The sequence below is a fragment of the Antechinus flavipes genome, chromosome 1 (genome assembly GCF_016432865.1).
Source record: "Antechinus flavipes isolate AdamAnt ecotype Samford, QLD, Australia chromosome 1, AdamAnt_v2, whole genome shotgun sequence".
Lineage (NCBI taxonomy): Eukaryota > Metazoa > Chordata > Mammalia > Dasyuromorphia > Dasyuridae > Antechinus > Antechinus flavipes.
The window spans coordinates 578,814,953-578,839,114 of record NC_067398.1 but is presented as its reverse complement, the minus strand read 5'-3'; the positions used below and the strand labels follow the sequence as shown (position 1 = coordinate 578,839,114).

The 24,162-nt window shown below is 35.3% G+C and overlaps 1 long non-coding RNA gene across 1 annotated transcript; it reads left to right on the top strand.

The window, feature by feature from the left end:
* The first annotated feature begins 518 nt into the window (after positions 1–518).
* On the top strand, positions 519–22,831 carry LOC127544300 (uncharacterized). Its single transcript, XR_007949421.1, has 2 exons — positions 519–769; positions 21,731–22,831. It is a non-coding gene; the product is annotated as an uncharacterized LOC127544300 (long non-coding RNA).
* The last annotated feature ends 1,331 nt before the right edge of the window (positions 22,832–24,162 follow it).

The window sequence follows — 24,162 nt, the reverse complement described above, 5'->3', positions numbered from 1 at the left end:
AACAACATGTTGGAATCACTAGCAATATCAAAGATCCCAGTTGTTGGGTCCTGTACCACAAGATCTAAACACAGTCATACTCAGGTTTTTATCTGAGGTCCTTCCCTAGAGTATTGCATGAAATGGAAATAACTACAAGGTATCATCTCGCACCTATTAAATTGAGGAAGTTAATTTTTTAAATAAGAGTCAATGTTGGTGAGGGCTATATTGAGTATAAGATATGTTATTACACTGCTGACAGGACATGCAAATTAGTATAATCTTTAAAACAACAACAACAACAACAACAACAACAACACAAGTAAATTGTAAGAACTACAAAATTGTTCATACTCTTTGACCTGATGACCCGCCATATTAGGATTGTATATAAGGCAGTCATTGAAAGTGGAAAAACACTTATTTTTACAGACCTTGAAAAAATTATGGCTATGTGCCCAAGTCAAAGGACTCTCCACTGTTTGTACTTGCTGATTACCTCCTAAGGCTGTAAAGAAACAGTCAGTACATTTTCTTCTTGCTAGTAATTGGTGGAATGAGCTTTGATAGTAAACCAGTCCTTGGGGGTGGGGAGTAAAAAGTACAGAGAACAGAGTTCAGAAGGAAAGTTAGTGATGGTTTAGTGATTAGACTTTAAGTCAGAGAAAAATAGTAATTAGAGAGTAAGGGGACTGTGTAGAACCTGAAAGAGGCTAGGCCAGTGTGAACATTGCTGGATGTGTCTGACGACAGCTTCTCAACTACATTTGGGTGCAAATCCACTGAGGTAAATTGAAATTGGATATAAGGACTTTTTTTTTTAATCAGAAACTCTTTTTAATTCCACTTTGCTATTGTTTATGGATTGATATGCACAGAAGTAGCCTCTATTTTTAATTAATAGAGTTATATCCCATAGTATAAAACTGAGAAATATGTTTCAATGAATTCATTATTTGACTTCTGTTCAAGTGCTTAGTATTTAAACATACAATTCATTTCCCCTCTTAAATTTAAAAGTAATAATTAGGAGATTTGTGAAAGAAAAAAATTCCTTGTAAAGAACCAAAAACCAGATAAGATGTATATGAAAAATCTCCATCCAAAGGAGCTATGCATTACAAAAGTCATTTAGTTTACCCAAGTGACATCTATGCTTTCTGTCATAATGTGAGGGGAAAAACAAAATATCACCAATCCTTGAATGAAACTTGATAGTCATCATCCACAACTAAAGAAAAGGAATGATCAGTCAAGATACATGATATTATTTTATATTTAAGTAAGGGTTGTTCTTTATTCCCAGAAAGTCTTTTAAATGACTTCCACTGCACTGATGTAATAAAAATAGCACTGGACTTGGAAATAGAAAACCTGCCTTAAAATCTTGACTTCTCAATTATGGCTTGACCATGAGAAGGCCATGGCACCTCCTCTGAACATCAGTTTTCTTACTTGTCAAGTAGGGGATAATAACATTTGCATTTCTTATAATCTAAACTTTTGGTGATAAATGCATTGTTTTCAAATTGGTAACATGCTATAATAGGATGTGTTGTTTGTTGAGGTGGTCGTTGTTGACTTATTTCAGTCAAATCCAACTCTTGGGATTTTCTTGGCTACTAGAGTACTGGAGATACTGGAGTGGTTGGCCATTTCCTTCTTAAGCTCATTTTACAGTTGAGGAAACTGAGGCCAACAGGGTTGAATGACTTGTCCAGGGTCTCACAGCGAGGAAATATCTAAGGCCAAATTTGAATTCAGTTTTTTTTTAAATCCAATATATGCATACATATTTATACAATTATCTTACTGCACAAGAGAAATCAAATCAAACAAGAAAAAATTAGAAAAAAATGCAAGCAAACATCAATAAAAAGCATGAAAATTCTATGTGAACCACACTCAGTTCCCACAGGCCTTTCTCTGGATGTAGATTCCTCTCTTCATCACTGAACAATTGGAACTGGTCTGAATCATTTCATTGTTAAAGAACCACATCCATCAGAATTGATCAAAGTATAATGTTGCTGCTACTATGTACAATGATCTCCAGGTTCTGCTCATTTCACTTAGCATCAGTTCATGTAACTCTCTTCAGGCCTCTATGAAATCAAGGACTTTCAAAACATAACAATAAATCAAAGGACAGACTTAGTGTGTACATAGGGTGGAAGAGAATGTTACTTGTATCTAGGGATCTTAGATCTAGAAATGAACAAGTGAATGAAAAGTATTTATGAAGACATTACTATGTGCGGAGCACAGGGCTAATGTGATAATGAGAAAACAAATATAAAAGAGAAACAAGTCCTACTCTCACAGACCTTACAACCCAGTAGAGAAGTGATACCTAAGAAGGAGGATTTTGGTTTAGGAGGTCCCAAGAATAGCAGCCTTGGGAGCTTTGCTTTAATTTCTAGGACAAAAGAGACAGACATAGAGAGGAATTAATGAAAGGCTACAGACTTTATTCAGTAATCAAAGGAAAACCATTAAAGGGGCTTGATTAGGGGGATGATATGATAAAGGAGTAAAAAAGGGGGAGTCAGTGAGACATAATGGAAAGAACTCTGGACCTGAAATGTCAAGACTTTGGTTCAAGTTCCTGCTTTGCCATTTATTCCTCATTGTGGGTCTCAGTTTCCTCCTCTGTAAAATGAGGAATCACTTTGAGATTCCTTCAGTTTGACAGCTATGATCTTATGACATGCTTCATAAGATCACTGTCCGTCAGTCAGCAAGGATTTTTTTTAAGCACTTAGTGCCAGACACTCCCAAGAGCTAGGAATATAAAAATAGCTAAAAATATCCCCTGTCCTTGAAAAGAGTACATTCTGATGAGGAAGACAATATGTAAATGAGAAAGGATATATAAGATGTGTAAAAAAAAAAACAGACAAAAAAGAGAAAAATTTTAAAAAGTAAAGAAAAGGTGTGTTTTGATTTTTTTTTTCCAGATTCTATCTTTCTCTAGTTGTGAAGATCATAAGTCCTTCAGAATTATCTTGGATTATTATATTATTGAGAAGAGCTAAGGCATTCACAACTAATCATCATATAATATTACTATTATTGTATACAATGTTCTCCTGATCTTGCTTATTTTGTTCTGCATCAATTCATGTAAGTCTTTCTAGATTTTTCTGAGAACATTTGAATTTGAGGTGAGTCTTAAAGGAAGATAGGGGACAACCAGCAAAAGTAGGGAGATAAGAAGCAAAGTTCTAGGGATTGCAAGTAGCTCAGTGTACCTGGATCATAGAATAAATGAAGGAGAGGAAGGTTTAAAAGGAATGGAAAGATAGAAACTCTGCAGAGTTTCAAATGCCAAAGAAAAGGCTCACTATTTGCTTCTGAAGGTAATAAGGAGTCATTAGTGTACAATAAGCAGGGATATTTTAGATAGTATTTTCACTCTTTTTGTTGTTGTTTGCTTGCATTTTCTTTCTCATTTTTTTCCTTTTTGATCTGATTTTTCTTGTACAGCATGATATTTGTGGAAATATGTATAGAAGAATTGTATATGTTTAACATATATTGCATTACTTGCTGTATACAGAAGGTGGTAGGGGGAAAGAAGTGTAAAAAAAGGTTTTGCAAGGGCAAATGTTGAAGATAATCCATGCATATATTTAAAAAAAGAAAAAAGAAAAATTACCTGGGCATAAGTGGAGAACATAAGAAATGAGGGAAAGATTTGAGGCAGAGAAACTGTAAGAAGATAATTTAAGTAGAGGGAGCTTGCAGGGGTCCTCAAATTACGGCCCGCGGGCCAAATGCGGCAGCTGAAAACGATTATCCCCCTCACCCAGGGCTATGAAGTTTCTTTATTTAAAGGTCCACAAAACGAAGTTTTTGTTTTTACTATAGCCTGGCCCTCCAACAGTCTGAGGGAACAGTGAACTGGCCCCCTATTTTAAAAATTTGAGGACCCCTGTAGAGCACCGGCCCTGGAGTCAGTAGAACCTAAGGTCAAATTCCACCTCACACACATACTAACCATGTGAACTAAGTTGGAAGTGATAATAGCCTGAACTAGGTTGATGTTGGTATAACTAAAAAGAAGGTATTAATGAAAAATGTTGTAAAAGTAGAAAAGATTTGGCAATGGGATTCCATGTGTAGGTGAGTAAGAATAAGCAGTCCAGGATACTACTGAGGTTGTGAGCCTGAGTAACTAGGTAGATGATTATAATCCCAGAATGATAGGGAATTTTGGAAGAGAAGAGGATTTTTGGAGAAAGATCATGAATTCTGTTTTGAATATTTGATTTTGAGATTGAACATGGGACCCTGAGCTCAGTAGATCCAAGCAATCTGCTGTGTGACTGTAGAATCAACAGATCGATCTTGAAAATATAGTAATCATCTACATAGAAGTGAATCTATGGGAAGTGCTGAGATAACTAAAATAATATAGCCTGAAAAGATGATGGGGGAATCTCAAAATTGTTGTGAGGATCAAATTAGATAAAATGCATATGACTCTTTGCATAACTCCTAAATTCATCGCTGACTGACAATTTGGTCAGTAAGAACCAAATTCTAGAGTCATTCCTCAATTTATTGCTGACTGATAATCTGGTCAGTGAGAACCAAATTCTGGAGCTCACTCCTTAGCCTTTACACTAGGCCATAGAATTACCATATCAATGATTACAAAGCAGGATACACTTGTGTCTCTGCTTCTGTGTTTTTGCTAATTTCTTTCTTTTTCAGATTGCAAAAGACTTTATTTTTATTTTTTATGTTCTTTTTGTTTTTATTATAGCTTTTTATTTACAAGATATATGCATAGGTAATTTTTCAGCATTGACAGTTGCAAATCCTTTTGTTCCAACTTTTTCCCTCCTTCCTCCCATCCCTTCCCCCAGATGGCAGGTTGATCAATACATGTTAACTATGTTAAAGTATAAATTAAATACAACATGTATATACATGTCCATTTTTTACTAATTTCTTTTGGAATTTAGGTCACTGGTAATGGCAATACAATTACAATAAATGTTGCACCTTGACTAGGAAATGGGTTCAAACCTGCAAATTCTTTTGAGACACTTCGCAACATTAGTCTGTGACCTCAACATGAAGAGCAAGAATTTGAATTTGTTTTTCAAAAGTGTAAGGGAGTGGTCCCTAAAAGCTCAAGATCTAATAATAGATGGTGAGTGGCAAAGAAGCTTTAAGCCAATAAGTCCCTTGAATAAGCCTAAATAAATAAATAAATAAATAAAGATGATGAACAATATATGTCATGCTCCAGATTGATTTTTAAAAGTTAGGTGATAGAGTTGGAGTACCTAGTATAAAGTAAGTGCTTAATAAATGTTTATTGTTTAATAGAGCTAGGAAAGCATTATACAAAGCAATAACAAGATTATGTGATTATCAACTATGATAGGCTTGACTCTTCTCAACAATTCAGCGATCCAAGGCAATTCCTATAAATTTTGGATAGAAAATGCCATGTGCATCCTGCATCCAGAGAGAGAACTATGAAGATTGAATGAAGATCAAAGCATATTATTTTCACTTTTTTTCTTCTGTTTTTTTTTTCTCATGGCTTTTTCCTTTTGTTTTGATTCTTTTCTCTCATAGAGAAATATGTAAAAAAAAAAAAAAGAATGTACATTATTGATTTATAATAGAATGATTGAGATATTCTTAAAAGAGGAACTCAGCTCTTAACAGGGTGAGCAAAAGTATTGAGTTGAACTCTTTTTAAGTGGCAAAAATTGGAAACTTAGGGGATGCTCATCAATTGGGAATAGTTGAATATATGATTTTGATGGAATATCATTGTGCTGTAAGAAATGATGAGTAAGATGCTCTCAGAAAAACCTGGAATGACTTATATGAATTGATTTCCTGAAATCAGTAAAGAAAAAAAAAAGGTATCCTATTTCCCTGCAAGTATCTATATTCAATCAAATGAATAAGGAAACAATAACTGATTAGTACAGAGCCAGTTTTCAGATAAAACGTATGGGTTTCTTGAGATTAATAATTGTAAAAATAAAAATAAAAAAACCTCTTTGTATCAATCTTTGGATCTGACTAGGTTTCTGATCAGCATAATCTAGGTCCTTGTTAAAGGTCTCCAAGCAGCAGATGGAAGTGGTTGTTTCATAGTCATGTAGAGCTAGGTTCAAAAAATGCCATAAAGTTTTTTCATATTTCCCATAATTGAATAAAGTTTTCTCAGAAAACAGACATTGAACCAGATCCATAATTGAATAGAAAGGAAACTAAGCTAGATCCAGAATTGAGTTACAAGATAGAGTCAGTATGGTTCACTCAATTCCCACAATTCCTTCATGGAAAACTTCCTCTACCAATGCAGATCAGCAACTGTTCTACAATAGATAGACTTACAGAGTTGCTTGGGAGCACTGAAAGACTGGAACTTTGTCAGGGTCACATAGCCCGTAAAAGTCAAAGGTGGGACTTTAATCTGGGTCTTCTTGAATTTGGGATCAGTTCTCCATCCATTATATCTCACTGTCTCTATTTGATTACCTCTAGATCTTTAACTGTATTCCATGTTATGGGGATAGAAAAATATAACAAAATCCCTACCCCAAGGAGTCAATACACGTCTAGGGGTTTGACTGGCTATTGGACTAAAGGATTCAACAAGTGATTCTAAAGCTAGAAAAGTAAAAGCCAGATTAACAGAGTAATCTAAACAGTATCTTAGGAAACAGAAGAAAAAGTACTTTAAATGGTGTTTCATATACACACAGCTTATACAAACCAAGAAACATGGGCAAGAAGAGCTAAAACTGGGTCTGAGAGTCAATAGACATGAAGAGGGAGGACAGACTGGTAGCAGGGTCAGATAGCGGAAAGCCTTGAATAACAGAAAGACTTGGGTTGGCCCCAACTACACATTTTATCTCTAACAATTACCACCCAAGCCTCAGTTATATACTTGAATTCAGTTTGCCAAAAGTGAACTCTGGAAGGTTATCTTTAATTTATAAAGTCCAGGTGTACAGTATCTGATTAGCTCAACCTCTGTGACTTCTTTTTAACCCTGATCTCCTTCATAATTAATTTTAAAAAACAAAGAATGACCACTTCATATAAAAGAATCATAATTATTCTCCATTCCAGTTTTTAACTTTGAACCAATCATTTTGCTCGAACTTTAAACTCCATTCAAGTTTATAGCTTCTTTTTTATATATCCAAAAAGTGACATTTTTATTTGTTCATTTTAAACATGCCTATTTATATCTTTTGCTTTTATATCATTTTCATTTAGTACAGTATTTTTACTCTCCGGCTAGTGAGCATTCTCTTGTAACAAAGAATTAAAAAAAAAAAAAAAAAAAGGAAAACAAGTAACAAATCAACCAGTAGATACAACATCCCAAACCCATCGTATCTTATCTCTGAAAAGAAAGAATGAATGAAAAAAATTTATTGATCACTTACTATGTGCAAAGTATAGTGCTAAGTTTTGGTCGTGCAAATACTCCCTAGTAAGGCAGCCTTTGATGTCGAAGACATCATATTCTAATGAAGAAGATAACAGAGAAAGATTTCAGTTTATTGTCAAATATAATTCTTAGGGAACAGCAGCAAAGCAGATGATAATAACCCTTATTTAATGTCATTGTGGCTGTGGTATCCAAAGAAGCTTGCTTCCCCAGAAGATAGGGGCTAAGCTTGAAGCACAGACATTACCAAACTTCTTGGTTTGGGGAGTCCTGAGCCAGAAAGGGCTGCTTCATGATCTCACTAGCTTTAAAAATGTAACGTATTCTGATTAATCAACCAATTAAAGGAGGCTACTCCCGCTTACACAATAGAGGACACAGAGTGTCTACATTTTAGGTGATCTGGACATACACCAAAGACCCTATTACATTTGTACTGATGAAACACACCAGGCTGTGCCTGAGAAAATTTGGGAGTTTATGCTAAACAAAAGTCAAAATAAAGGGAAGTGTATGTCTATGATTGCTCCTTTTCTTGAAAAACGAGTAGTTTAGTGATTCTATAAGCATATATTATAGCTGAAGATCCATAATCCCAGACTCTCTGCTGAGAGTCTTCTTTGCTAAGAACAATTGATTTCTTGAATTCTATTTCTATTTCCACTTCTCTTCTCAAAGACTAATTGTTTTAATTATTGGAAAAACATTTTTAATGCAAATATAAATCTATTTATGGACAGCTAGATAGCACAGTGGATAGAGTGCTGGGCTCAGAATCAGGAAGATCAGAATTCAAATCTGACCTCAGAGCCTTACTAACTGTGAGACCTTAGGCAATGTGAGACTAAATGATGATAACAAAAATTCAGCTATTATTTAGAACATAAGCTCCTCAAGGGCAGAAGCTATTGTATTTTTGAATTTGTATTTCCAATACCTACTATAGTGTCCTGTATACAATAAACAATAAATGTGTGCTTAATTAAATTAATAGATGTAGATTTTAAGTTACAGAGCACTTTACTATGCTACATACATAGTGGCCTCTCTTAGAGTTACAGAATCACTAACTGAAAGCTAAAAGGGATCTTAAAGGTAATGTAGGCTAACTCTCTCAATTTACAGATGAGGAAACTTGAAGCCAAAGATCATTGTTGAATGTTAAGTTGGTCAATTGATTGACATGTCTGATTCCTATAATTTCTGCTTCGGGAGGAAAGCCCGGTATATCTATAAAAACAACACTCTACCCTCTTCTATTCTCTATTATTTATATATTTAATTCTTTTACCTACTCTTAATTGGCTCATTATATAGATGTAAAACCTCTGGGGCAATGAGAAAAGATGTGTGCAAAGGGAGTTTACCACATTCCCAGAGAGGGCTCTCTCCTATTGACACAGCATTTCACTCAATGCTTACATTAGTATAACAGGGATTATCAGAAGCATCCCTTGGTCTCCTGGGACTGGACCACCTCTCATGGAAGTGTATTGTGCTTTGACTCTCTGAGAAGAATGTGCATAACCAGCAGCTCATGGTTAGTCCTCATATGTTCCTATTCCTAGTGACTGCGCAAATGAAGATTAGTAATCAAATCAGGAAGAACTGTCCACTCTGTGAACCATAAGGAGGGAGGAAAGAGTTTCTACTCTTTCAAAATGGCCTCTTTGTGGGTTTAGTTAGTACATGAGATGACTTGCTAAGAGAGGGACAAGGAAGAATACTGGGGAAAATTCTGATGACATAAAAAAAGATATCAATAAAAATCTATTTTTAAAAATAAAACAAAGATCTGGGATATTTATTAGACTGCAATATTGATATGACTCACCAGGATGATGCAGCAATCAAAAAACTGAGGGAGGAGATTTTAGATTATATAAAGAGGCACAATTTCCAAGGAAAAAGAGTTAATAGTCTCTTTGAATTCTGGCCTATTTCAACCAAAACTTGAATATTGTGTTCTTTTCTGGACAATACAGTTTAAAAGGGGCATTAATTCATGGTTAGGCCGAGCTAATATAATAAAAATGACAATACTACCTAAATTAATCTACTTATTCAGTGCCATACCAATCAAACTCCCAAGAAATTACTTCACAGAACTAGAAAAAATAATAACAAAATTCATCTGGAAGAGCAAAAGGTCAAGAAGTTCAAGGTAATTAATGAAACAAAATGCAAATGAAGGTGGCCTAGCTGTACCAAACTAAAATTATATTATAAAGCAGCAGTCATCAAAACCATTTAGTACTGGCTAAGAAACAGAGTAGTTGATCAGCGGAATAGGTTAAGTTCACAGGACAAAATTGTCAATGACTATAATAATCAAGTGTTTGACAAACCTAAAGACTTTTGGTTTAAGCTTTTGAGATAAGAACTCACTATTTGACAAAAGATTCTAGGAAAATTGAAAATTAGTATGGCAGAAACTATTGATCTGTACCTAACATCCTATACCAAGATAAGATCAAAATGGGTTCATGATTTAGACATAAAGAGTGATATGATAAGCAAATTAAAAGAACAAAAATAGTTTATTTCTAGGATCTGTAGAAAAGGAAGGACTCTGTGGCCAAAGAAGAACTTGCATACATTATTGAATGCAAAATGGATAATTTTGATTATATTAAGTTAAAAAGGTTTTGTACAAATAAAACCAATGCAGACAAAAATAGAAGGGAAGCAATAAAGTGGGAAAAAATTTTACATTCAAGGATTCTGATAAAGGCCTCATCTCTAAAATATATAATCCAAGCCATTCTCCAGTTGCTAAATGGTCAAAGGATATGAACAGGCAATTTTTAGATGAAGAAATTCAAACCATTTCTAGTCATTTGAAAAGGTGTTTTAAATCATTATTGAACAGAGAAATGCAAATTAAGATAACTGAGGCACCACTATACACATCTCAGATTGGCTAAAATGACAAGAAAAGACAATGACGAATGTTGGAGAAGATGTGAGAAAACTGGGAAACTCACATTGTTGGTCGAATTGTGAACTGATCCAACCATTCTGGAGAGCAATTTAGAACCCAAAACCCCAAAGGGCTATCACACTGTGCATACTCTTTGATCCAGCAGGGATTCTCCTGGACTTGTATCCTAAAGAAATCATAAAAGAGGGAAAGGGACCCACATATGCAGAAATGTTTGTAGCAGTTCTTTTTGTAGTGGCAAGAAATTTGAGTGGATATCCATCAGTTGGAGAATGGATGAACAAGTTATGGTATATGAATGTTATGGACTATTATTGGTCCATAAAAAATGATCAGCAGGATATCAAAGCGATCTGGAGAGACTTATATCAAATGAAGCTAAGAGAAGGTACTAGAATCAAGAGAACATTGTACACAGCAAAAGCAAAATTATTTGATGATTAATTTTGATGGACATGGCTCTTGTCAACAATGAGGTGATTCATAGAGGGAGGACTGTAGGAACTGAGTGTGGATCACAACATAGCATTTTCACTTCTTTTGTTATTGTTTGCTTGAATTTTATTTTTTTTCTCATTTTTTCCCCTTTGATCTGATTCTTCTTGTCCAGCAAGATAACTGTATAAATAGATATGCCTATATTGGATTTACATATATTTTTACCATGTTTAACACATATTGGATTACTTCCCATCTAGGAGAGGGGGTGAGGGGAAGGGGAAGAAATTGGAACACAAGGTTTTGCAAGGGTCAATGGTGAAAAATTATCCTTATGTGTATTTTGAAAATAAAAAGCTTTAATTAAAAAAATACACACACACACACACACACACACACACACACAATGAGGTGATTTCAAAGCCGTTCCATTGGTCTTGTGATAAAGAAAGCCATCTGTACCCAGAGAGAGGACAGTGGAAACTGAATGTGGATCACAACATAGTATTTTCACTATTTTTGTTGTTGTTTGCTTGCATTTTGTTTTCTTTCTCATTTTTTTTTCCTTTTGGGTCTGATTTTTCTTGTGCTGTATGATATCTGTGGAAATATGTATAGAGGAATTACACATGTTTAACATATTGGATCACTTGCTGACTGGAGGGTAGAAGGGAGAGAAAAAAATTTAGAATACAGGGTTTTATAAGTGTGACTATCAAAAATTATATATATACATGTGTATTTTGAAAATAAAAGCTATAATTAAAAAGAGGCATTAATTATTAAAGCTTTCTATTTTCAAAACATCTGCATAGATTATTTTAAACATTCACCCTTGCAAAACCTTGTGTTCTAAACTTTTCCTTTCCTTTCCCCTATTCTTTTCCCCTAGATGGCAAGTAATCCAATATATGTTAAACATGTGCATTTCTTCTAACATATTCCCACAATTATCACGTTGCATAAGAAAAATCAGAACAGAAATCGAAAAGAATGAGAAAGAAAACAAAATGCAAACAAACAACAACCCAAAAAAGTGAAGATATTATGTTGTGATACACACTCAGTCCCAGCAGTCCTTTCTTTGAGTGCAGATGGCTCTCTTCATCACAAGACCATTAGCACTGGCCTGAATCATCTCATTGTTGAAAAGAGCCATGTCTATCAGAATTGATCATCTTATAATCTTGGTGTGGTTGTGCATGATCTCCTGATTCTGCTCACTTCACTTAGCATCAGTTCATGTAAATCTCTCCAGGCCTCTCTAAAATCATCATTTCTCATAGAAAAATAATATTCCAAGACATTCACATACCATAACTTATTCAGCCATTCTCCAATTGATGGGCATTCACTCAGTTTCCAGTTTCTTGCCACTACAAAAAGGGCTGCCCAAACATTTTTGCCCACATCTCTTTCCCTAAGAGAGGCATTAATGATCAGATGAACATCCAGAGAAGGGCAGTAAGGATAATCTAGATTTAATCCATGTCACTTGAGAATCAGTTCAAGGAAATGGAGATAGCTTAGAGAAAAGCAGATTGACGAGATGACATAGGAAAGAGAGAAATGCTTACCTTCTTCAAGTACTTGGGGAGTTGTCTTGGGGAAGAAGGATGAGATTGGCTCCAGAAGGCAGAATCAGAAGCAATACGTGGTAATTACAAAAAGAAATATTTAGATTACATTCAAGAAAAGCCTCTTAATAATCAGAGCCATCCCAAAGAGGAAAGAGATATCTTGGTATGCTGAGGATTTCCTTCCTTGGAAGTCTTCAAGCAGAGACTAGAAGATCATGGTATGTTATAGTCAAGTCTTGTTCTAAATATAGAATGGACTAAATAGTTGCTGAGTTTCCTTCCAGTTCTCAAATACTGCAATTCTGTGATTTTTTTCCCCTTTAGATAATGTTTTTTAAATCTGATAATAATTTAATCATTCTCTTCATTTCCTTTTTTCCTCCTCCCACATTGCATTCCTTTACCCTGAAAATGAAATAGAAGGATTTCATATAGAAAGAAAATTAAGAAATCCATGCTGTTACCTTAGAGAAGAATAGTACTTAAAATTCAAAACTATTATACTTTATGGTTGACTTCTTTAGCATCACATCAACTTCTTTTAGTTTCAGAACAAATAAAACAAATTTAGCATTAAAATTGTAGGGGTAAGAGATGGAGTACACTCTGGGGCCTTAAGTAGGGTGTTTCTAGCCAAATCTTTTTTTCTCTTGACTGTTTTTCATTCCATCAAATATATCTCTGGAAAGCCTGGAGGGTGCACTGAATCTGAGTTCAAATACCATCTCAGACATTTACTTTCTGGGTGACTCTGAGCAAATATATCTCTGGAAAGCCTGGAGGGTGCACTGAATCTGAATTCAAATACCATCTCAGACAATTACTTTCTGGGTGACTCTGAGCAAGACCCTCTTTCAGCCTTAGTTTCCTCATTTGTAAAATGAAAATAATAATGGCACTCTCCCTTAAGTGTTGTTGTGAGGATCACAAATGATAACACATTTAATATGCTTTTTAAACCTTCAATGTTAACTATTATAGTTGTTATTATTATCTGTAGAAAAGTAGCACACTTCCTAAGCTGGAACAGTTCCCAGTCTCTGCAAAATTGTATCCACTGAAAGCAGGGGTTTCATTGTTCTGTGAATTTTGTGTTTTGTTGCCATTAAATACAACAACAACAACAAATAAAATCATTTCACCCCAACATATTGATTTTATGTTACTTTAAAATTAAGCTAACAAAACTTTTGTTATGTTGCAATCAACAAGTATGTGTTCATTTCCTTCATCCTCCAAACATTTCCTTCTCTGCCCTCTTGATCTCTCTGCTGAAATTACATCTCTGACTAGAGCTTTCTCCTTAACAAACAAACAAAAAACAGAAAAACAAAAAACATCACTGAACACAGACAACTTAACTTTCATTAAATAGTACAAGCTTTCAAACATGGGCTGGTTTAGAACTAGTAAAATTTCATTGGCAATGAACCCCACTCTAGACCAACCCCACTCTAAACCCTTAGCTGTTTCTGTGGCAATGCTCTGGGTACAGTCTCCACACTCTTGCCTGTGATCCAGCCATCTAATCACTTGCAAGGCAAGATGGTTAACTTTTAGAAGCCCTGGAGTTAAGTTCTATCAATACCATTGCCTTTGAAAGACAGCTACAATTTACACCCAGACAATTGAAGAAACAGTGCAAATGTTTTATACTATTATTCTTTCTGTACACAGTTGTTGATTCAGTCATTTCAATAATATCCTACTCTTTGTGACCCCATTTGTAGTTTTCTTGACAGAGACACTGTAGAAGTTTGCCATTTCCTTTTCCATTTTCCATTTTTCAGGTTTTTACAGATGAGAAAATTGAGGTAAGCTGGGTGAAGGGACTTGCCTGATGTCACACAGCTAATAAGTGTTTGAGGCCAGATTTGAACTTGGGAAGATGAATCTTTCTGACTTCAGGCCAGGCACTGTATCCACTGCACCACTTAGCTCCCCATGCTAACTAATAAGTACATATTGTTGTTATCATTTATTTTCAAAAAGGATCAATGACATAATGGGGTGATGTTTTGACTAGTGCAAGAATTAGATTTAAATGAGACAGAGTTGCCCGAAGTTGCCAGTTGCATTCTCTTTTTTGAGCCATCAAAGTCCAGTGGCAAGACAAAAGTCAAAATTCCTGGTCTGGGACCCAGCAGATGACTTAGTCATCTTTGATGTCTGACTAAGCTCCACAACTCCTGCTTAATATGCCTTAGTGGCTGTTAGAACAAATTGTTCTTATCCACTTATTCTGCAGGAGGAAATCTTCACAAGCTTGAGTGTAGATATCCCAGTTCATTCACCAACAACTTTGAGGCCCCTAAGTTACTCTCAACCTGGGTTAGTCCATCTGCCAATATAGTTTTACCAAGGTGTGGCCACTTCATATGTTACAGCTTTTAAGAACCAGAGTTTGGAATTGATTGTCAAGTGGATGCCAAGTATGGATAAGTAGCCTGAAAAGGGCTCAGCAAGCTCTCACACTAGCCATAATATTCCTCCTTGAAAATCCCATAATCCCCCATGCCTCATACAAACACAGGAACATATACAAAACATACAGAGGAAATAGAAAAAAACCTCAGAAGAGAAAGCTCTAGCAACTCAGGGGGATTGGGAAAGACAACAAAGTTCTGGTTCATATTAGCCAATAGGATTGCATTGTACCCTCAAATCAGAGGTTTTTGCATGTTTCCCAATTTATGTATAGGACAATTCAAAGTTTGGGAGACTTGATGCTCGCCACATATACATTATGAAGGTAGAGATGAAGCTCAGCAGAAGGAAGACAACAATCTTCTTCTTTTTGCTTCTCTTATGTTTACTTAGATACATGAGGCCCAAGGAAAAAAAAAAAACTAGTAGCTCAGACTCACACAGTTCTGTGAGGTTTCTTTGGTCCCATTAAATGTGCTGAGAAGCACAAAATTGCATTAGGAAATTAAACAGAAGTTAGAAGGATTTTTAAAAAATTAATAGTATTTTATTTTCCCAATTACCTGTAAATATAGCTTGCAACACTCATTATTAAAAGCTTTTTCCCCTAAATATATGCATAGATAGTTTTTAACATTCACCCTTGCAAAACCTTGTGTTTCAAATTTTTTCTCTCCCTTCCTCCCATTGATCCCTTAGACAACAAGTAATTCAGTATAGGTTAAACATGTGCAATTCTTCTACATGTTTCCATAATTATCATGCTGCACAAGAAAAATCAGATCAAAAAAGGAAAAAATAAGAAAGAAAATAAAAAGCAAACAACAACAAAAAGTGAAAATAATATATTATGATCCACACTTATTCCCCATCCCCACAATCCTCTCTCTCCAGAGTACTCCAGAGTACAGATGGCTCTCTCCATTACAAGACCATTGGAATTGGTCTGAATCACTTCACTGTTGAAAAGAGCCATGCCCATCAAAATTTATCATCTTATAGTCTTGTTGTGTACAATATTCTCTTGGCTCTACTCACCTCATTTAGCATTAGTTCATCAATGTTCATTTTTGTAAGATTTTGAGTTCCAATTTTTTTCTCTCTCTTCGTTTCCTTCTCCCCAAGACAACAAACAATCTGATATAGATTATACATGTATAATCATTTTTTAATTTCATGTTTGTCACATTGTGAAAGAAAAATCAGAACAAAAGGGAAAAACCATGAGAATGAAAAAGCAAACCAAAAAACAAAAGTGAAAATAGTATTCTTCTATCTGTATTCAGTCTCTATAGTTTTCTCTCTGGATGGCATTCTCCATCCCAAGTCTATTGGAATTGTTTTGGATTACTGTATTTCTGAGAAGAGCTAAGACTATCATAATTGACCATCACACAATCTTGCTATGTACAGTGTTTTCCTGGTTCTGCTCACTTCATTCAGCATCAGTTCTTGTCTTTCTGGGCTTTTCTGTAATCAACCTGCTCATCATTCCTTATAGAACAATGATGTTCTATTACAATTTTATGCCTTAACTTATTCATTCATTCCCCAATCAATGGATATACAAGAAGTCTTTTGGTCACAGCACCATAGCAAATCTATTCTGAAATCACATTCCGTGCTAACACCCTTGGCCCAAAAGACAAAAACAACACAGCATTATAAAATTCTTGTGGGGCGGAATACATGGGAGCAATGTGATGATATCACCAGAAAACTTTGGAAAATGGAAAAGTTACCCTTCCCTGCATATTCCCTGATCATCCATACCTCTCTATTTGGATACATAAGAAATGTGACCATCTAAGTATTTTTTCAGGTTTGTCCCTTCTGTCTCACTAGTGGCATGCATATTTTGTGGAAAGTCTTCCCAGGGATGAGTGTTTTATTGGGAGAGATGTTATTTATGCCATTCTATAAATTACCTTTATTTTGGACCAATTGTGTCCTCTACTTAATAAATAAATGTGAGAGACTTACATGAACTGATGCTAAGTGAGTAGAATCAAGAGAACATTGTACACAGTGACAAAAAGATTACATGATGATCAACTTTGATGGACTTGGTTCTTTTCAACAATGAGGTGATTAAAGGTAATTCCACTAGACTGGTGATGAATTAACCAGAGAGAGGACTCTGTCTTTTCCAGCTCTGCCTTTCTGAGTAGCTGTATTTGTCTTAGTGCTCTAAGAGTTATGTTTAGTGAGAATTTATTAAATTAGAATTGTTAAAAACGAAACATAAGCGAGTGCAAGGGATAATGTTGTAAAAAATTACCCTGACATGGATTCTGTCAATACAAAGTTATTATTAAATAAAATAAAATTTAAATTAAAAAAAAAGACTAAATAAAGAAGGAAATTACTCAAAAAAAAATTAGAATTGTTCCTGATTCCCCACCTACTCCACCCAAATGCTACTTCCTTGTCAAATATGCTATCCTTGATTGTACCTTAATCAATTGAAATTGACTTTGGCATAATAAAGCTGATACATGAATAGGCAGACATTCAGGAGTTATCATGGTCCAGTGAAAAAGTCATAGGACCTGAGGTCTGAATCCTGGTTCTGCCTGCTGCTGTGGGATTAGCTTAGACAATCACTTATTTCTTTGGGCCTCAGTATCCTTAGCTATCATCAGAACTAGATGACTTCTCAGGTCATATCTAGCATCAGATCTATGAGCTTTTACTTGGATACAGTCATCAGTGGTTATTATTTTTTTTTTTTTTTGCATAGTAGTCATTAAAAGATATAAACTATCCACAATAGAACATCTCCTATGTAGTGCCATTCCTGCAGCTTCTCCAAGGTTCAAGTCTCACAACCGGTATAGGAGTACATACTTGATACCTAAGGAACTGTACATGTAAATTATAGCATAATTGAGTTAATTGCTCAATTTTTTGGCTACTTGGCATGGAATGTCTATTTTTCCCCCCAGAAATTCACTATCTTAAACGTTCCATGCCTACTAGGGCTACACTCAAAGCTTTCCAAGATGATAAAGCTCAACAGGGCTTATGCTTTATTGCTATATCCTTTAGCAAGTAAGTATTACTTCCATTACATGATAATATATCAGGGTAGCACTTTATAAAGGGTGTCCCAAAAGTCTTAGAGGAATCAAGCCTTAATAAACTATTAAATTTAAGAAGCTTTAATTTAATGTTAATAAATTATAATAGTTTAAGACTGCCCTAAACTTCTAAAAAGTTTGGGGACATCTTCTATATGCTAAATGTACTAATAAGTAACTGCACTAAGACTTTTGGAACACCTTTAATATCCTATATTCAGAGAGAACTATATATCCTATCTATTGTACAGGCATTGAGTTACTGGCTTGGAATCAGGAAGACATTAAGTTCAAAGCCTACATTTAATATATACCAGATATGTGAACATGAGCAAGTCATGTAACCTCTATGTATCTTAAGCAACTGCCCAAGAATTACCTACTAAGTCATAGTAGGGTCAAAAATCTGTATTGGTGGAGAGAATTCTTTTTTTTCATATATAAATGGACTTTATTCCATAACAATTATAGATTCTTCTTCTTCTTCTTCTTCTTCTTCTTCTTCTTCTGACTGTTTCCTCTTTTTTTGTTCTTTTTTCTTTATTTTTTAAATTGAAAATTTTTATTTTCAAGACATATGCAAGGATAATTTTTCATCATTGACCCTTGCAAAACCTTGTGTTCTAATTCCCACCTCCATCCTCCAGATGGCAAGTAATCCAATATGGTATAAATATGGTAAAAATATATGAAAATCCAATATAGGTATATATTTATACAATTATCAAGCTGCACAAGAAGAATCAGATCAAAAAGGAAAAAAATGACAAAGAAAATAAAATTCAAGCAAATAACAACAAAAGAAGTGAAACTGCTATGTTGTGATCCACACTCAGTTTCCACAGGTCTCTCTCTAGGTGTAGATGGTTCTCATCATCACAAGATTATTGGAATTGGCCTGAATCGTCTCATTGTTAAGAAGAGGGTGGAGAAATTGATAAATGGTCAAAGGATATGAACAGGCAATTCTCAGATGAAGAAATTGAAACTATTTCTAGCCATATGAAAAGATGTTCCAAGAGAACCAGAGAAATGCAAATTAAGACAATTCTGAGATACCACTACACACCTGTCAGGTTGGCTAGAATGACAGGGAAAGATCATGCAGAATGTTGGAGGGGATGTGGGAAAACTGGGACATGGATACATTGTTGGTGAATACATCCAGCCATTCTGGAGAGCAGTTTGGAACTATGCTCAAAAAGCTATCAAACTGTGCATACTCTTTGATCCAGCAGTGTTACTACTGGGCTTATATCCCAAAGAGATTTTAAGGAAGGGAAAGGGACCTGTATGTGCAAGAATGTTTGTGGCAGCCCTCTTTGTAGTGGCCAAAAACTGGAAACTGAGTGGGTGCCCATCAATTGGAGAATGGTTGGGTAAATTGTGCTTTATGAATATTAAGGAATATTATTGTTCTATAAGAAATGACCAGCAGGATGATTTCAGAAAGGCCTGGAGAGACTTACATGAACTGATGCTGAGTGAAATGAGCAGGACCAGGAGATCATTATATACTTCAACAACAATACTATATGAGGATCAATTTTGATGGATGTGGCCCTCTTGAACAATGAGATGAACCAAATCAATTCCAATAGAGCAGTAATGAACTGAACCAGCTGCACCCAGCAAAAGAACTCTGGGAGATAATTATGAACCACTACATAGAATTCCCAATCCCTCTATTTTTGTCCACCTGCATTTTTGATTTCCTTCACAGGCTAATAGTACACTATTTCAAAGTCCAACTCTTTTTATACAGCAAAATAACTGTTTGGACATGTATACATATATTGTATTTAACTTAAATTTCTAGCATTTAGCACAGTGTCTTGAATGTAGTGGATTAATAAATGCTTATTGGGAGGCAACTAGATGGCATAGTGAATAAAGCACTGGTCTTAAGAGTCTGGAAAATCCAATTTAACATATAACATATTTAACATCTATTGGTCAACCTATCATCTTGGGGAAGGGGTGGGGAGGAAGGAGGGAAAAAGGAACAAAAGGATTTGCAACTGTCAATGCTGAAAAATTACCTATGCACATATCTTGTAAATAAAAAGCTATAATCAAAAAAACAAGAAGAAGAAGAAGAGGGTAGAGAGAATTCTCACACTGGAAATTCCCTACAATGATCAAAAATACTGAATTGTTCATATCTTTGAATATGTAAATAAGAAACTAATTTTGCTTTTAGTGGGCAATAAAACAAAGGGCACAAGTTTTACCTAGTCCCTTCCGGTAATCTTCAAGGATCAAAATCAAGGTATCAGGGGAGTAGGAAGGAATCAAAGGAAATTTTCTCTCCTCTCCATAAGCCAAAGAATAAACTGAATTTCCAGAGTGATAAGCCAAAACTAAAACAAGGGAATTACAAAAAAAACTGATGCCTAAAGGCTTTTTTAACCAGCTGGAGGCTTAGTCCAGTATAATAAATGTAAGCAGCCAAGTAGCATAGGGGATGGAGTCCCTAGCCTCTCCTCACTCCAATCCATCCTCCATTCAGCCAGTAACATAATTTTTTTAAAGTGCAGGTCTGACTATGTTATTTCTTTATTTAATAAACTCCAGTGACTCCTTATCACCTGCAGAATCAAATACAAAAATGCTCTGTTTGGAATTCAAAATCCTTTATAACCTAGCCAGCTTCTCCTACTTTTCCAGATTTCTCATAGCTTATTCCCCAATATATACTCTTCATTCCAGTGATAATGGCCTGTATTCTCTTCCACAAATAAGTCACTCCATCTTACCTCCAGGTATTTCCTCTTGTCTACCCTCCATAACTGAAAAGCTCTTCTCATCTCTATCTACTGGATTTTCTGGCTTATTATAAATCCCAATTAAAATTCTATCTTCTACAGGAAGTTTTTTCCAACATCCCTTAATTCTAGCATCTTCCCTTTATTAATGATTTCCTATTTATTCTGAATATAGCTTGTTTGTACATTGTTTGCTTGTTATCTTTACCTTTAGATTGTGAGCTCTTTGAGGGCAGGAATTATTTTTTGCCTTTTTTTTTTTTAAATCTCTAGCACTTAGCACAGTGTGTTGAATGTAGTGGATTAATAAATGCTTATTGGGAGGCAACTAGATGGAATAGTGAATAAAGCACTAATCTTAAAGAGTCTGGAAAATCCAAGTTCAAATCCAACTTCAAACATTTACTAGCTAAGTGACCTTGGGAAAATCACTTAACTCCAGTTGCCTAAAAAAAAAAAAAAAGAAAGAAAGAAAGAAAGAAAAGAAAAGGTTCATAAGAAAAAAATAATAAAATAAATTTTTATTGACCAATATGTAGACATATTGGGTGAATATAACTGAGGAGTCAAGGATGGTGTCATGATCATGAGCCTAAGTAACTTGGACAATGCTAGTTTCCTTGATAGTAAAAAGGAAGCTAGAGATACAGGAAGACTTGGAAGAAAAGATTATGAGTTTTGTTTTAAGTTTGAGATGTCTAGTAGGCTGTTGTCCACAAGTGTTCCCTATATGTGTATCCCTCCATGGACATTCCTTGGGGATATATTCACTGATTTTGTCCTCCAATTAGTCATCATAGAACATGTGGGAAATTGTACTACAATATACATGGGGAGAATCTTTCTTGACACTGATGTCCAAACTTCAAAACCATGGCCTTTGTATTCTCATCTGAGAACTTCTCTCAGCATGTGTAATCTCCCTCCTCTCCCTGGAACATCCAACCATACCTAGAGTCTTCTCGTAAGTCCTAGCCCTTTCTTGCCTTGCTGAGTTCCCAGTAAGACCCTCATTTTATTGAGGGACTCAGGCTTACTAACTTTCACTTTTCTTCCAGCTGTTCCTGATTTTCTAGGACTGATGGTGGGACATTCCATGAGTGACAAAGAATACTTCAAGGAAGCATGCATGTGTGTATATGTTGGTGGCAACAACAGACTTTGAAGATTGTTCTCAGGGTTCTCTCCTTATATCTATCAGATCTGACTGAGATTGAGGATTTCAAATTCAGTCAAGTTTAGTCAAGTCAATAAACATTTGTTTAGTTCCTTCTATATACCTGGAACTATGCTACAGGCTGAAAATATCAAAGTAAAAATAAAAACAAAAAACAGTCCCTTGTCTCCAGGAACTTATAGGTCTAATAGATAACTGCAAATAGATTGGTAGTCCAGGAGTGAGATTTGAGGGTCTTCCCATCCCCGATTGGATTTCTTCCCCCACCCCCATTAGGTTAAGGAGGCCATTCTCTGCCACAATTCTTATGTAGTCTTAACTACTGAATAGGCATTGTCTTTGTCAAACTGTGATCTGGGAAAGACCTTAGCTTAAAAAAGATCAAGATCTCCCATTGTATCCAGGGCCATCTCCAGCTACCCTAATCTATCTTGCCACTGGACCCAGGTGGCTCTGGAGGAAAAAGCAAAGCTAATAATTTTGTACAGCCTTCCTTCCCTCAAAACCAACTCACTTGCATGTCAAGGCATCACCTTCTTGATGTCAGAGTACTATTTTAGAAAGAAAGAGAAACTACATGTCTTTAGCAAGCAAAGTATATTAGAGTAAGAAAAGCTGTATCATTGAATCTAGTGTATTGGGAGTTGGGAATGAGAAAGTTTGAAATTTGAGAGGGAGATGTGTATCTTAAATATGTGTCCAAAGGTTCAATAATTCAATTTAATTTAATAAACTTTAAGTGCCTACTGGGTAAAGGAATGAATAAATTACATTAAGTGCTGCTTATGTATGAATGCTAATGTCTTCCTTCTGTTATCTGCAATCTGCACTATATATTTCTACTTTGAATTTAGTTGTTTTCATCTTGTCTCTCCTATTAGACTAAGATATCTTTATTTACAGGGACTGGTTTGGCCTTTTTTGTTATCTCTAGAACTTAGCAAAATGCTTGGCCTTAATAAAAGTTTCTAGGTAACCAAAATGTATGTCTTGTCTTCCTGAGTTCAAATTCAGACAATACTTCTGTGATGCTGGGCAAGTCACTTAAACCATTTTGTCTGTTTCCTCATTTGCAAAAAAGAGCTGCTGAAGGAAATGGAAAACCAATCCAGTATTTTTGCCCCAAAAAACAAAACCAAAAATGGGGTCACAAGAGTCTGTTACAATTGACATGAATGAACAACAATAAAAGCTTATTGACTGACATTGTCAATTCAATCATTAAATACTGGTGAAACAAATACAAAATGAACAATACCTTTCCTCAAGGAATTAATATTCTAATATATACAACAAAATACATATGAGAATGGAAGCACTTATGGTTTGGAAAATCATGTCCCCAAAATGGTGAATGTAGTAATTTTCTCATTGTTTAGTCATTTCAGTCATGTCTGACCTTTCTGACCCTACAGTTGATTTCATTACACTTCTTCCATAAAACCTGTTGTGCTGGTTTTGCATTGAGACAGGGTGCAAAACTGTGAGATACATGGTTCCAAAGAATACAGAGCCCAGTAGCCTTCCCCTCCTTTCCTCCCCCCTCCCCAAGTCATTGGCTCTTGTAATCCCATTTGAGGTCTGGAGCATTAGTAACCATAGGAAAGGTAGAAGGGAAATGACTAGGGTTAATATGAACAAGATTTAAGTGTATTGAAAATGATATTCTTAACTTCATGAAGTATATATAGTCTATTTGGGGATGGCAGGAATCTACTATAACACATAGATAGCGAAGTATAATAATACAAAAGGAAATGATGCAATTCAAGGAGATGTGAAAGTACCTAAGAAAAGCTGAAGAGAGAAAGAATAAAGTTCAGGGAAAGTTTCACAAAGAACTCATGGAATAGGGAAATGGTAAACTGAGCTATAGGTGATTTTATAGTCAGAGTACATGGGTTCTAGATCTTGCTCTGCCAGAATTCAAGAAGCAGTCACTTACTGTCTGTGACTTTGGGCAAACTCTCAATACCTTAATCACATAACACGATTTACATCCCACAATTTATTTAGCCTTTTCTCAATTAATAGGCATCCCCTCAATAGCCAATTTTTTCCCTTAAGAAAAGAGCCGTTACAAATATTTTTGTACAGATTACTCCTTTTCCTTTATTTTTTTAAAATCTCTTTTGGAATACAGACCTAGTAGTTATATTGTTAGGTCAAAGGATATGTATGATAGAATGTCATAGGAAACATGATAGTTAGAGGAAGGAGGACAGAAAGAAGTTCCAGTAAAGAGACTTCCTTCTGCTCAATTGTTCAACCCCCATATTGTCTGAGGACTGAGACCTGCGGATGATCCACTGC